Genomic DNA, 15,314 nt, shown 5'->3' with positions numbered 1-15,314 from the left:
CCTTCTAATTCTAAGCGCACGTGGTATGTAATGTGCGTGTTAGCTCAGAAAATTTCTTTGGTTCACAGTTTAATCTCACTTCTCATTCGTCCAAGTTCATTGGTTGCAGGCAATTCTTATCCGTGCACAGAATTTAACATTTATAAAGTTCACCAGGCTTTGGTGCTTGAAAGGTAAATGGTTACCACTCAGGAAGGTTCTTGTTGGTTTTAAGAGAGAGATTCATTGTACGTTGACACCCACAACTGATTCCTTTTAGAATCAGCCACTTCAGTGACTTGCCGAAGAATCTTGCCCCCTCAGATTTCTCCAGATGATAACTTCTTTCTTTCAGGTCACCACAGAGTGCCTTTTCTGTTTCTCTTATTTCAAGTGAAATGTTAAACAACCAGTCCTCTCCTCTTGCATGAACCACAAGAGCTTTGACCAGGCTGAATTAAGCACTCACAACCTGTCTTCCAAATGGGGTTTTTCACAAGCTTTACAGCTTGTCCTGTTCCAGTTCCAGTTGCTGCTGCTGACTGTAAAACTGTAAAACTGATCTCTCTCTCTTTCTCTCTCTCTCTGAGAGTAAAAGCCCGTTTGACTCTTTCTGCTTGCAAAACCACATTACCCTCCTAGAACAGCAAGTTCCCCTCCAATCTGCGGCTCTCATCTGTTGCCTTTTTGTAAACAACAATCCATTAGTAAAGTTTCTTAGGCACTCTCCAAAGCTTTTGGAAAGTTTCTGGGGCCGATATGTCTAGCATTAGCAGAGCTCCAGTATTTTAAATAAGATCTGTTTTAAAGTGTTTGTATGTGACCTACACTAAAAAACCTGCCCTAATTTATCTCCCAAAACATACCTATATACTGTTACAAAAGAATGTGACTGAAATATAAGTAAAAAGCTTTGTTTATATATTCATGCAAGTGAAGTTTGTTCAGTGTAATATGGTGTAGTATTTTTGTCTTTTAAATTGTTTATTCTTAATGCAGGTGTATTAGTTAGGCATTTTAAGAGTAAGTCTTAAGCAACTGGAAAATACACTTATTTGGCATATACCAATCCCCATAGGTGCCTGATCCAGGGGTTTTACTGTATTCTGTTGATCTTGCTCTGCTTTTCAGTAAGATCATAATTGATTTGATCTTTGACTTGATCTCTACTTTTCTCATTGTTTCTCATGACCCTTGATCCCCTAATGGATCAAAACGGTGTTTACCTAGCCCTGAATATACTCTATGAGTCAGTAGTTGGATCTCTCAGGGGTACAGAATTCCACTCATTTATAGAGTTTATTTAGGGCTATCTCTCTCTCTCTCTCTCTCCTCTCTCACTGCCTTCTTTACATTACATTTATATTTCTTTGTTCATGCTCACTCTAACTCTCCCCATTAACCTATCAACCAGAGAACTCCATCTATCAGAGATATTCTATTTATCCTGTCCCACCCTTGACCCCTCTCCAGCTCAAAACTAACCTGCTTTCTCCTATTTAGTCCCTTCATCTTGTTTACATTTTCCTTTTCTTTTTGCTGTCTTTCTCTGAATTGTTTCTTGAATAAATTAATTACTAAGTGAGAACAAAACAGTAGTCTTGTGGTGTTGATTAATTGTTACTTCATGGAAACAATATCTCATAAATAACATTTTACCCGTTTGATATTTCTCATGGTTGAATTATGATGTCATAACTAATTTCATATCATGGAGCTGTTGTCTATTTAGTGTGACATGTCACCATAAAAATCATTCAGTAAATGGATGCAGTTTAATCCAACAATAACGGGCCAGATCACATTGATCCTTGCCTTATGGTCACCACCCATGCTGCTGTACAGCTTCCAATGCACCTACATTGCCCTAGTTGCAGCCCTTCTTTTTGGGACAGTGGCTCATGGTGTCATCAGAATTTTTTGGAAACAAAAACAAATTGAAACTTAAATAATCATACTTTAAAAACCATGAAATAGCAATTAATTGATTAAAAGCAGCAACCTCGTATGAATTTGAGAAGATCAAATAAACACAAAAATTGAAAATGCTGGAAAACTCAGCAAATTAGTCAACATCTGTGGAAAGAGAAGCATTAAATATTTCTCCTTCCTTAGATGTTGTTTGACTTGCTGAGTTTTTCCAACATTTACTAATATTGTTTCAGTTTTCCTGCACCTACAATTTATTTGATTTCCAGATAAATAAATATTTGCCTGAACCATGTTCAGGTGTAAGTTGAAGGTCTGATTTGGGTGGGATAAACCAGCATTGGGTGGGTACAAATGAGGGTTTGAAATATATCCTGTCCTTAAACTTAGCAACTGAGATTCCCTTCCAAAAATATATATTTCAAAGCTGTCCCTTTAATGAAACTACTAAACATTTTATCTCACTGACTTTTATAAATGAGTTTGGCTGTGTTATGAGAATGTAGATATATTTAATTTTTAAGCTCCATTAATTTGGATAGAAGTTTTCAGTGCTTTATGCAGTCAGAATTGTGACTGATCATGGTTTATTTCATTATCTTAAATTTTCATTTGGGAATTTATTACCTCTTAATGAGCCCATTATAATTTATTAGGACAATATGTTCCAATTTTCCTCATGTAATAAATGAAATAACAGAATTACTGGGGCAGTAAAATATTTTTCGATTTAGTTGTTTTTAACTGCATTTTGGTTATGTATCGTTTTATATTAATCTTGCAAGTATGGTCCTAAAAAAGGTTATATTTGACAATTTTGGTTTAAAGCCAAGTTCTTCAAAGATAACTTTCCTCTCTAGTATAATATCTGGAATATCTACACATGTCCTTTTAAAGTACTTTAAGAGGACATTGATGCCACAAATAACATTTAGAAAAGCTTGAGTGCTTTCTAAGAAATCCTTAGAACTTAACACATTTCAGAGAACATGGAACATAGTACAGCACATGAACAAGCTCAGATTTAGATTTCAGATTTATTGTCAGAATTCATACATCACAACATATACAACTCTGAGATTCCTTTTTCCAGCTAGCACGGCAGAATTACCACTAATTGGTAGTGCGAAAAATAAACTGTACACAGCATAAACATGTAAGCAAATAAAAGAACTGTAAACAGATAATGAATGTAAACAAACTGACTGTGCAATAGAGAGAGAACAAAAGAAAATCAACAAAGTGCATGAATAAGAGTCTTTAAATGAGTCTCTGATTGAGTTTGTTGTTGAGGAATCTGATGGTGGAGGGGTAGCAGCTGTTCCTGAACCTGGTGGTGCGAGTTTTGTGGCACCTATACTTCTTCCTGATGGCAGCAGTTGGAACAGAGCGTGTGCTGGGTGATGATTGCTGCCCCCTTCCGATGGCAGCACTCCCTGTAGATGTTCTTGTTAGTGGGGTGGATTTTGCCTGTGATGTCATGGGCTGTGTCCAATACCTTTTGGAGGACTTTACACTCAGGGGTATTGGTGTTCTCATACCAGATGCAGTGGATCAGCACACTTTACACCACACCACTATAGAAATTTGCCGGGATTTCTGGTGTCATATCAAATCTCTGCAAAGTCCCGAGGAAGTAGAGGCACTGACATGCTTTCTTCACAATGCCTTTGATGCTTTGGGTCCAGGAAAGATCCTACGAGAAAGCGACTCCCAAGAACCTAAATTTGCTCCCCCTCTCCCCCTCTGATCCCCCAAAGATCACTGGATTATATACCTCTGGCTTTTCTTTCCTGAAGTCAACAGTTTTCATTTTTGGCTTTTGGCCAATGTCTGAGCTGAACAAGATGTCCAAATCAAACTAAAACTGCTGCTTGCCTGTCATAGCTATCTCTCCATTCCTTTCATGTTAATGTGAATATCACAAAGCCTCTAGAATGCTTCTGTTCTATCTGCTGATCAAATATGCAATATGAATATGATTCATTTATATAAAATGCACTAAGAATAGGGGAAGTAATTTTCCAGTAAGTTATTAAACATTCAGAGAGTTAATTTACTGGGGCCTGACAGGATATAACCCAAGTTGCTATGAGAAGTGAGGGAAGAGATTGCTGGGGCATTGACAATGATCTTTGCATCCTCCTTGGTACAGAAATGGAACCAGTGGATTGGAGGATGAACAATTATGTTCCATTATTCAAGAAAGGTATTTGGAAAGGCGTTTGACAAGATTCCCCATAGTAGGCTTAAAGTTTGGTGGAGAAGTGGCAGATGAAAAAGTGTGAAATGATACACCTTGGAAGATCAAACCTGAAGGTAGAATATATGGTTACTCCTTATAATCCTTAGCAGCATGAAAGAACAGAGGAACTTGGAGGATGAAATCCATAGATCCCTCAAAGTTGCTGCACAATTTGATAGACTGGTTAAAAAGATATATGGTGTGCTCCCCTCTATTGGTCGGGGGATTGAGTTCAAGAGTCAGAGTAAAGAGTAGGTCTTTAAAACTTAGTTCAGACTACAAATGGAGAATTGTCTTCAGATATGGTCGCCTCATTATGGGAAGGATGCTGAACTTTGGAGAGGGTTCAGGGAAAATTTATCAGGATTCAGTATGGATTGGAGAAGAAGTCTTATGAAGAAAGGTTGAATGAGAAAGGCTTTTTCTCTTTAGAGTGATGGAGAATGAGAGGTGATTTAATAGAGGCATATAAGATTATGAAAGGTATAGATGGGGCAGAGAGCTAGCACATTTTTGCAAGGGCAGTAATGGTCAATACCAGAGGAATCTGGTTATGGTGAGTGGAGGAAAGTTTAGGGGAGATGTCAGAGGTAAGTTTTTTACACAATGGTGGATGTGTGGGATGCATTGTTGGGGGGTGGAGGCTGATACAATAGGGAATCTTAGATGGGCATATGGATTTAAGAATATAGAGAGTGCTGGGTTGTGAGGGAAGGAAGGTTAGTGTGATATAGGTAAGGTTTATATAGGTTGGCACTTCATGCATGAGAAGAGCCTGTACTGCTATGTTCTATCTATGTTCCATGAACACTGATAGCTGTAGTAAAACATGCAAGCCTGTTAAAGTAAAAGCACAAAGCTGGAGAAACTCAGCAGGTCAAACAGTATATTTTATATAGCAAAGGTAAAAATACATAACCGACCTTTGGGTTTGAACCCTTCATCAAGGTATGGAAAAATGTTGGCAGCAATCCAAATAAAATGGTAAGGGGGAAGGTATAGGGTGACGTGTGGTTGCAAAGGCAGGAGGTAATTGGTGGAGAAGAGAGGGAGGGTACAGCAGTAAGCAAGGATGGCTAGGTAAATAGAGAGGGAAGGGGATGGAGAGCTGAGGGAAAGAAGACAGGGAAGGGTACGGGGGGAGGGAGAAACAGGAAAAGTCAATGTTAATGCCATCAGCTTGAGAGTGCCCAGATGGAAAATCATGTTGTTGTTCATTCAATTTATGTGTGGTCTTGGTGGGATAGTACATGAGGCTATGGATAGATATGCGAGCATGGAAATGGAGCACAGAACTGAAATGGTTGACCACTGGGAGGTCCCTGTCACTGGTGCGGACAGAGTAAAGGTGTTCAGCGAAGCAATCTTCCTGTCTGCAGCCAGTCACTCCAATGTAGAGAAGGTTACAAAGGGAGTACCAGAACCAGTAAATCAAACTTGAGGATACACAAATGAAGTGGTGCTTCACTTGAAAAGCCTGTTTGAGGCCATGGACTGTGGTGAGGGAGAAGGTTTTGGCACAAGTCTCGGGAGACAGTTTCCACCAACATATATTAAAAACACCCAACTTCCACAACCATCTCGACTACACTTCCTCAAGATTTCTAATCACTTATCACAATTTATCCATCTCCGCTGCATCTGTTCCCAAGATGAGGTCTTCCAGTTTAGATCTTCTGAAATGTCGGTCTTCTTCCATAAACATTGCTTCTCCTCCACTACCATCAACTCAGTCCTCACCTGCATCTCCTCCATTTCCCATTCATCTGCCCTGGTTCCCTCCACCCCAGATGCACAAACCAGAATCTCCCTTGTCCTTACCTACCACCCCACCAGCCTCCATATCCAACACAATATTCACCAGAATTTCCAGCACTTACAACAGGAATCCCAGTATCAGACATACCTTCCAATCTCCTCTCCTCTCTGCCTTCTGTAAGGACCACTCCCTCCATGACTCCCTCATGCGTTCATCCCATCCCTACTAATGGCCTCCCCAACCCCCTACCGGTACCTTCCCCTGTGGCTGCAGGAGGTGCCACATTTGTGCCCACACCTCCTCCCTCACCACAGTCTAGAGCCCCAAGCAGGCCTTTTAAGTGAAGCAACACCTCATTGTGTATCTGCAGGATTGATCTACTGCATCCGGTTCTCCCTTTGTGGCCTTCTCTTCATTGGAGAGATTGGCCGTAGTCTTGGAGATCTCTTTGCTGAAGACCTTCACTCTGTCTGCACCAGTAACAGGGACCTCCCAGGGGCTAACAATTTCAGTTCTACGGCCCACTCCTATACTCGCATGTCTATCCATGGCCTCATGTACTATCATGCCAAGACCAACCACAAATTGAATGAACAACACATGATTTTCCATCTGGGCACTCTCTAGCTGGATGGCATTAACATAAACTTTTCCTGTTTCCTGGTGGGTGGGTGGAGTGTTTTATTGGCTAAAATATTATGTATTTACTTGTATTTTTATTGTATGATTTATTATGATCAATAAATAAAAATTTCAAAAGAACATCTGAAGCAATAATATAAGTAAGGTTTGAAAAGGATACTGTATGCTTGGGAATATATTCACCTTAATAAGGTTAACCCTTCCTACTAACGTTATAGGTAAAGTCATCCAATGAACATTTTTAAGTAATGGTAAATATTTCAATTTGTATATTTTTAAAAAGATTGTTATCTACATGAATCCCTAAATATTTAATCCCATCTTATGTCCACTTAAATTGAGTATTTATTTGACAATGACCATAATCTCCCTCCATAAGAGGCATAATTTCACTTTTGTCCCAGTTTATTTTATAACCAGAAATCTTACTATATTCTTCCAAATTAAAGTGTAATTTTCACAAGGAAGTCTCAGGCCCTGTCAAATATATTAAAACATCATCTGCAAATAATCTAATTTTATGCTTTCCTTGACTAACCTTAATTTCAAAATCACTCCTAATTACTTCTGCAGATATTTGTCCGATAGTTACTACTTTAGCTTTGGGATCATTATATAATGTCTTAATCCAATTTATAAAAGTTTAACTAAACCCAAATTTATCCAACACCTTAGCAAAAAGTCCCATTCCAATCTGTCAAAGGCTTTTTCTGCATCTATACCATAAATCTTTTCTTTTTTTTGTGCTAAATGTATAATACAAATAAAAATGGCCACGTTGTCTGCCAATTGTCTCTCTTTTTGCAAAGCCTGTATGGTCCATATTTATTAATTTAGGTAATAATTTAGTCATCTTATTTGCCAGTATTTTACCAGAATGTTCTTATCTCCATTCATCAATGAAATAGGTCTGTATGATGAAAGTTTTAAAGAGTCTCTATCTTTTTTTGGTATCACAGTAATTACTGTTGTTGAAAATTATTCTGGGAGTATGTGTTTTTGATGCTTGATACAGCATTTCCATAAAGATAGGAATCAAAATAGGAACCTTCTTACACTCAACTTGGTCATGTTCCAAAGTGAGACATTTTTTGGGGGATTTAGAATTTTTTTTAGGACAGGTTATTGGAATTCCATTTCCACAAAACCCTGAATTGTTTTTAATGGGAAATATAATGGAGATAAGATCAAGATTGAAATTACCTAAATATCAGGTTGAATTTGTTAAAATTGCTTTGGCAGTGGCCAGAAAGTGTATTGCAGTTACTTGGAAGTCTGACTCCCATCTGGAATGTAGAAATGCATAGCTGTGTTCCACCTGAGAAAATTATTTACAATCTAAGAAATAAGTATGATATATTTCTACAAATATATTTCCAGATCTCAGGTGTAAATCTTTAGTGAGTTTCTTCCAGTCCTCGAGTCCATATTAACCTTCTCCAAAGAAGAAGACTGATTAAATAATGAATTGAAATCCGTGGAGTGAATGGTACTTTCCATCAACTGTTCTTATTTTTCCACTTGCTTCTTTATTTTTTTCTTCTCACTTTTTTGGGGGGGTCTTTTGGGTGGGTGGGTGGTTGGAGGGTTTGGGTTACAAACATCATGGAGCATAAATTTCTCAACTTATGTATTCATATTTTTAAATTTTGTATTTGACTACATGTCTGGTCTAAACTTTTAAAAATAAAATATTAAAGAAAATATATCTGTTTCTGACCTAATGATGTAAAGACTTGCCCAGTGCATTTGAAGCTGTGGGACACTGATCCATTTTGCCAATAGGGTTGTATGATGAACAGGTTCTCATTACCCTATTCTGGAAAATTGGTCAGCTTTCAGAACTAAAAAAGACAAACTTGCACACATTGCAGTCTTCCCCTCAACTTCTCCACTCCCCCCCCATCCCCCATCCCCACAGTGCCTCTGGATTAAACAGTGGGAACGATTGAACTAAAACACAATCACCCCAAAATCCTCCAAGTAACATGATGAAGCAGCTCAAGCATGATTTTCTGATACCTTCTGTGGTGGTACACCACCAGCCTACTGCAGGGGCCAACCTCTGTACCTGCAGAAGTATAAGGGGACAGGACAACACCTGGCTGGCTGTCAATCAGTCGGCCTGAATGGATCAAGCCCCACCCGGTCAGGTATCAATCACCCTCCGGGATATAAGCCTGACCCGGCCTCCCAAGGCCTCACTCAGAGTTGCTGCAGCCACAGCCAGCCTGGCTCTGTGGAAGTATTTGTGGATTAAAGCCTGTTGTACAGTCTTTACCTTGTGTGTGTCTGATTCGGTCTAACAGCGTACCACACCTTCATCGTTGCTGGGTCAAATTCCTGGCATTTCCTACCTAAAGGCATTGTGACAGTAATGCCACCACATCGTCTGCAATAGTTCAATAACACCACCTTTGGGAAAATTTGGAGTGGTCAGTCAATACAAGTCCTGCTAATGTCACCCAACACCTTACTTGATCTGAGTTTATTTTGTCTAAAATACTGCTGCATGTACATTTTGATTTCATTAAAGCTGCTTTATAAATCAGCTCTTGCCTACATTGCTTCACTACCCTCACTTGGAGTGCTGGATTTAATTAGCATTAAATGTATTGTTTAATTAGGAGATGAAGTGAGTCAACTATTAAATATTTTAATGACAAGTATATAAGTAAAAACAATAATTTTTAGAGTGTGTTCTCTTTTTTATGCATCTAACTTTCAAAGGATCCTCCAGTAAGTTCAATTCTAAAAGTTCTCCTTGACTAAAGTTTTAAGTTCATATTTTTCAGAATATTTCCTTCTCAAGTTCCTTCCATTATCTTTGATATTTATATTAGGAATCATAGAAACAGTGCAGTTGTAAACCTGAACATTCTTTAAATTACTACTGAAGGCAAGTCTATAGCCTACTCTCCACAGATTTATACCTTGTTCCAGAAGTCCAGGTGAAAAGTGACAACAAAATTTAGGTTATTTTTGTTAGATTTTCTGACATGGCTTGTAACACATTATCTTTAATATTTTTTTTTAATTCTTATGAAAATCATCAACCTAAACTGTAAATTATGTTTTTCTTCTACCCTAATGTTGCCTGATTCCTGCATTTCCTGTGTTTTATTTTTTGATTTTACATTGGCAACATTTGCTCTCATCCAAGATGCCCTCATCGAGGCTCTCCACAAAAACAAGGAAAGCAAATCAAACTGCAGAAACTACAGGGGTATCTCACTGCTGTCCATCTCAGGCAAGATTTTTGCCCACATCCTCCTTAACAGACTTGTCACTGTCTTGGAAAGGAATCTCCTGGAGGCAAAGTGTGGCTTTCGGCCAGAATTGAGTACAATGGACTTGATATTTGCTGTGAGACATTCAGGAGAAGTGCATCGAGCTGAACACACCTTTTTACTCTGTCTTCATTGACCTCACAAAGGCATTTAACACTGTTAACAGGGAGGCTTCCTGGATCATCCAGTGACATTACGGATGCCCAAGGAAATTCGTAAAAATGATTCAGCTGCTCCATGATGGAATGACTGGACAGGTCCTCTGCAGTGGTGACACATCACCTGCATTTACCATTTCTAATGGGGTGAAGCAGGTTTGTGTACTAGCCCCAGTCTCGTTCAATCTGTTCTTCACTTGCATGTTGTCACATGGTGTCCAAGGCCTGAAGGAGGGAGTGTACATCAGTTCTCTTTTTGATCTTCACCACTTGAACACATGGACGAAGTGCCTCTACACAGTCATTCAAGAAACACTTTTTCCTGATGACTGTACGCTCTTGGCACACAAAGATAGTGATTTACTCTTAATGCTGAACAAATTCTCAGACACTGTTATGCTCTTTGGCCTGACCATCAAACTGAACAGAATTGAAGTACTCCATTAGTCTGTGCCAAACACCAACACCATAGAACCAAAAATCACTGTGGACGACCTCCAGCTGACAAATGTAAACAGCTTCAAATATTTGGGGAGCATCATCTCTAGAGATGGGTTTTTGGACAAAGAAATTAACTCCAGGATTCGCAAGGCCAGCTAGGTTCTGGGGAGGCTGTTCAATCAACACAACACATCTCCACAAATCTGAAAGTCTCCTGAGCTGTGGTCATCCCTTCTCTCCTATATGGATGTGAGACCTGGACTTTGTATCAACATCACATCAAACAACTGGAGAAATTTCACATGTACTTCTTCCATTCCATCCTTGGCATCCATTTACAAGACCGTGTCTCCAACCTGGAGGTCTTGGGTTATGCGAAGTCCACCAGCATTGAGTGGACATCATCAGAGCCCAGATGCGGTGGATGGGACACATCATCAGAATGGGCAACCATCGTATGCCTTGCCAGCTGTGGTCTATAGCAAACTGAAGACCGGAAAGAAACCTCAAGGTCATCCATGCAAGTGCTATAAAGATGCTGTGAAGAAAACCCTACGCTACTGTGACATCCAGCCAAGAGAACTAGAAGCTGTGACTGCTGATGGATCCCATTGGAGAATCCTGTGCTATGAATTCTATACCAGTTTTCCAAAACCTGATGGAAAACTATGAATCGCGACACAAAACAGCAACCATGGTTATTACAAAAATGGACTTCCAGTGCCCCCATTGTGCAAGACTCTGCGCTTCCAGACTGGACTGAAAATTCACCTTTATGTCCACAGATGAACAGCACAACAATGTGTCTTCTTTGAACCGAAGGACTTCCAATATCTGGTAGATGTTGTGGGTTTGGATGGTGAGGTCTAAGGAGTATTGATGAATTGCTGCAGGGTATCCTGTGGGTGATACAAACTGGTGCTACTTTTGTCATTGATGGAGTGAGCGAATGATTGTGGATGAGGTGCTTGTCAAGTGGGCAGCAGTGCCCTGTATGGAGTTCAGCATTGTTGAAGTTGTACTGATCCAGGCAAGTGTTTTCCATCACTCTCCTGACTTGAGCCTTGCAGATAGTGGTCAGGCCTCTGGGGAGTTAGGAGGTGAGTTGCTCAATGCAGGATTCCTAGCCTCTGACCTGCTCTGTTAGTCAAATTTTAGCAACTTCAGTTTAGTTTCCGGTCAGTGGTAACCGCTATGATATTGATAGCTGGGGATTCAGTGATGGTAATGCTGTTCAATACCAAAGGATATTTTCTCTTGTTAGAGATTGTAATTGACTGACACTTACATGGAGCAAAAATAACTTGCCACCTATCACCCCAGGCCTGGATATTGTACGTGTCTTGCTGCCATTGGTTGTTGGCTGGTTCGTTATCTGAGGAGTCACAACCGGTTCTGAACATTGTGCAATCATCAGTGAACATCCCTGCTTCTGACCTTACAACTGAAAGAAGGTCATTGATGAAACAGTTGATGGGCTTGTGCAGAAGACATTGCAAGGATACAAGGAAATGATGTGGAGAATTGGGATTAATTGGTTTGCTCCCCTAGGAGTTATAAAAGATATGATTCTCCATCTGGGATTTCAACCCAAAGCATGACTAAATGGTTCTCTCCAGGCCTTGCCACCAGGCCCATCTTCTCTGCCATCTCATCCCAACTTCTAAAGTTTCCTGCATTTCTCTAGATCTGTGCTTTTACAGCATAACTCCTGCATGCTTCCAGGTGTCCCATATGCTCCTGGGAAGGATCAGTTCTATCCTGCAGCAGATGGGCATTCAGAGGTATTGCTCTTTGCTGTGGCCTTTCACCTGGCTGGCTGCAGTCCATGATCTAAAATGTAGAAACAGAATTGGAAATTCAGGTATACCATTTTGGAAACTGTTGTAGTGGTGGAGGGGGGGGGGGGGGATGATTTATCAGGGACAATCAGCTCTCTGGCATCTTGCAGCTAAAAAGGGAAGGGAGGAGAAGAGGCAAGCTGTAGTGATAGGGGATTCCATAGTTAGGGGGATATATAAGAAGTTCTGTGGAAGAGATTGAATATTCCGGATGTATGCTGCCTCCCTGGTGCCAGGCTCTGAGATATCTCAGATCACGTTCACACCATTCTCAGGAGGAAGGCTGAGCAGCCAAATGTTGTGGTCTGTGTAGGAACAAAGGATGTGGTTAGGAAGGGTGAGGAAGACCTGCAAGGATAATTCAGGGAGTTAGGCACTAAATTGAGGGACATGCCCTCCAGGGTTTATTATCTCATGATTGCTACCTGTCTCATGTGAGGTTAGAAATAGGAAGATAATTTGGCTTAACACATGGCTAGGGACATGGTGCAGGAGGGAGGGCTTCAGGTTTCTGGATCACTATGCTCTCTTCCAGGGAAGGTGAGACCAGTTCTGATGGGATGGTTTGTAGCTGAACTGGAGTGGGACTAATATTTTTGTGGTAAAGTTTGCTAGTGCTACTCTAGAGAGTTTAAACTAGATTTGCAGGGGAAAGAGAGCAGAGTACCAGAGTAGATAAGGGAGTGGAGCAGAGGAAAAAGATGATGAAGCCAGCAGGTAATGTCAGGTTAAAGGGTTATATGTGATGCCAATTTTGTCAGGTACACCTATTTCAATTTGAGAAGAATTGCAGTTGGAGGGGGGAATAAAATGAAAGGGGGAAGAGTGGGATTGCTCATCAGGGAAAATACCACATATGTGCTCAGGCAAGACAGACCAGGGGGCTTGTCTACTGAGGCTATATGGGTAGAAATGTGGAATGGCAAAGGTATGACCACACCCATGGGTTGTATTACTGTATAGGCTGTCCAATAGTCAGAGAGAATGGGAGGATAAAAATCTATGAAGAGTTAGCAAACAGCTGCAGGAAGCATAAAGTTGTGATATTAGGAGATTTTAACTTTCCATATATTGACAGGGACTCCCATACTTTAAAAGGGCTGGATGACTTTGAGTTAGTCAGAATTATTCAGGGAAATTTTCTAAATCAATATATCGAGGTATCAACTAGAGAGAATGCAATACTGGATTTCTTATTGTCGGGGAAACTTTTGGTCCAATGATCATAATACCATTAGTTCCAAGTTAATTACAGAAAAGATAGGTCTGGGTCTCAGGTTGGGATTCTAAATTGGAGAAAGGCCAATATTGAGGAAATGAGAAATGATCCAGTATGTGTCAATTGGGATGTTATTTCCTGGCAAGGATGTACGAGATAAATGGAGAACCTTCAAAGGTGAAATTATGAGAGTACAGAATTTGTATATTCCTGTTAGGATTAAAGGGAAAGTTATCAGGCACAAGGAGCCATGGTTTTCAAGGGATATTGGGGATCAGGTTCAGAAGAAGAGAGAGATTTATATGAGGTATGGGCAACATAGAGCAAATGAGGTAAAGAAGACATGAGGTGGCTTTGATAGACAATGTGAAGGAAAATCCTAAGTGTTTCTATAGGTATATTAAAAGAAAAAGAAGAGTAAGGGACAAAATTAATCCCCTTGAAGATCTAGAGTGGATCCAGAAGAGATGGGTGAGATCTTAAATGTGTTTTCTTTGCATCAGTACTAACTCAGAAACTGGCACAGAGTCTAAGGAAGTAAGGAAAACAAGCTGTGAGGTCATGGAACCTATACAAATTAAAGAAGAGGAGGTGTTTGCTGCCTTAAAGCAAATAAGGGTTGATAAATCGCCAGGGCCTGACAAGATATTCCCTCGGACCTTGAGGGAGACTAGTGTAGAAATACAATAATTCTGGCAGAAATATTTTAAATATCTTTAGCCACGGATGTGATGCCGGAGGATTGGAGAGTAGCTCATGTTGTTCTGTTGATAAAAAAGGCTCCAAAATTAGCCAAGGAAATTATAGACAGGTGAGCCTGACATCAGTAATAGGTAAATTATTGGAAGGTGAAAGAGATAGAATATGCAAGTATTTGGATAGCCAGAGACTGATTAGAGATAGTCAACTTCGTTTTGTGTGTGGTAGCTTATGTTTAATCAAACTTTTCGTGTTTTTTGAGGAGGTTACCTGCCAAGTTGATGAAGGAAAGGCTGCGGATGTTGTGTACATGGACTTTAATAAGGCCTTTGACAAGGTCCCAAATGGGAGATTAGTTAGATGCTAGGTATCAATGGGGAAGTACTCAAGTGGATTTGACATTGGTTATATGGGAGAAGCCAGAGAGTGGTAGTGGATGATTCCTTCTCAGGCTGGAGATTTATGACTAGTGGTGTATCTCAGGGATCGGCACTGGGACTATTGTTGCTTTTCATCTATATCAATGATCTGGATGTAATGTGTTAAATTGGGTCAGCAAATTTGCAGATGACACAAAGTTTGGAGCTGTTGTAGAGAGCGAGAAAGGATTTCAAAGCTGGTAGAGGGATCTAGACCAACTGGAAAATTGGGCTGAAAAAATGAAAGATAGAATTTCATGCAGACAAATGTAAGATGTTGCAGTTTGAAAATGAAAAAAAAGGACATATATGGTAAACTTTAAGGCATTGAGTAGTGCAGTAGGACAGAGGGATTTGGAAATACAAAAACATAATTCCCTGAAAGTGGCATCACAGGTAGATAGGGTTGTAAGAGAGTTTTTGGCATCTTGGCTTTCATAAATTAAACTATTGAGAAAAGGAGTTTGAATGTTATGTTAAAATTATACAAGATATTGTCAAGGCCAATTTTGAAGTACTATGTGCAATTTTGGTCACCAATCTACAGAAAAGATATCAATAAGATTGAAAGAGTGGAGAGAAGATTTATTAGGATTTTGCCTGGACTCCAGGAACTGAGTTACAGGGAAAGGTTAAACAGATTAGGACTTTATTCCCTGGAGCATAGAAGAATGAGGGGAGATTTGATAGAGG

General features: G+C 39.9%; 1 long non-coding RNA gene across 2 annotated transcripts in view; it reads right to left on the bottom strand.

The window, feature by feature from the left end:
• LOC138751536 (uncharacterized) overlaps positions 1-1,582 on the bottom strand; it is a 30,751-nt gene extending 29,169 nt beyond the window's left edge. For both annotated transcript variants that reach the window (XR_011350032.1, XR_011350031.1), the window contains exon 1: positions 1,465-1,582. This is a non-coding gene — a long non-coding RNA (uncharacterized lncRNA). The remainder of the gene's footprint in view (positions 1-1,464) is intronic.
• Positions 1,583-15,314: the final 13,732 nt, after the last annotated feature.

This window comes from Narcine bancroftii, chromosome 1 (assembly GCF_036971445.1).
Source record: "Narcine bancroftii isolate sNarBan1 chromosome 1, sNarBan1.hap1, whole genome shotgun sequence".
In the NCBI taxonomy this organism is placed as follows: domain Eukaryota; kingdom Metazoa; phylum Chordata; class Chondrichthyes; order Torpediniformes; family Narcinidae; genus Narcine; species Narcine bancroftii.
The sequence above is the reverse complement of the archived record's forward strand: the minus strand, read 5'-3'. Positions and strand labels throughout refer to the sequence as shown.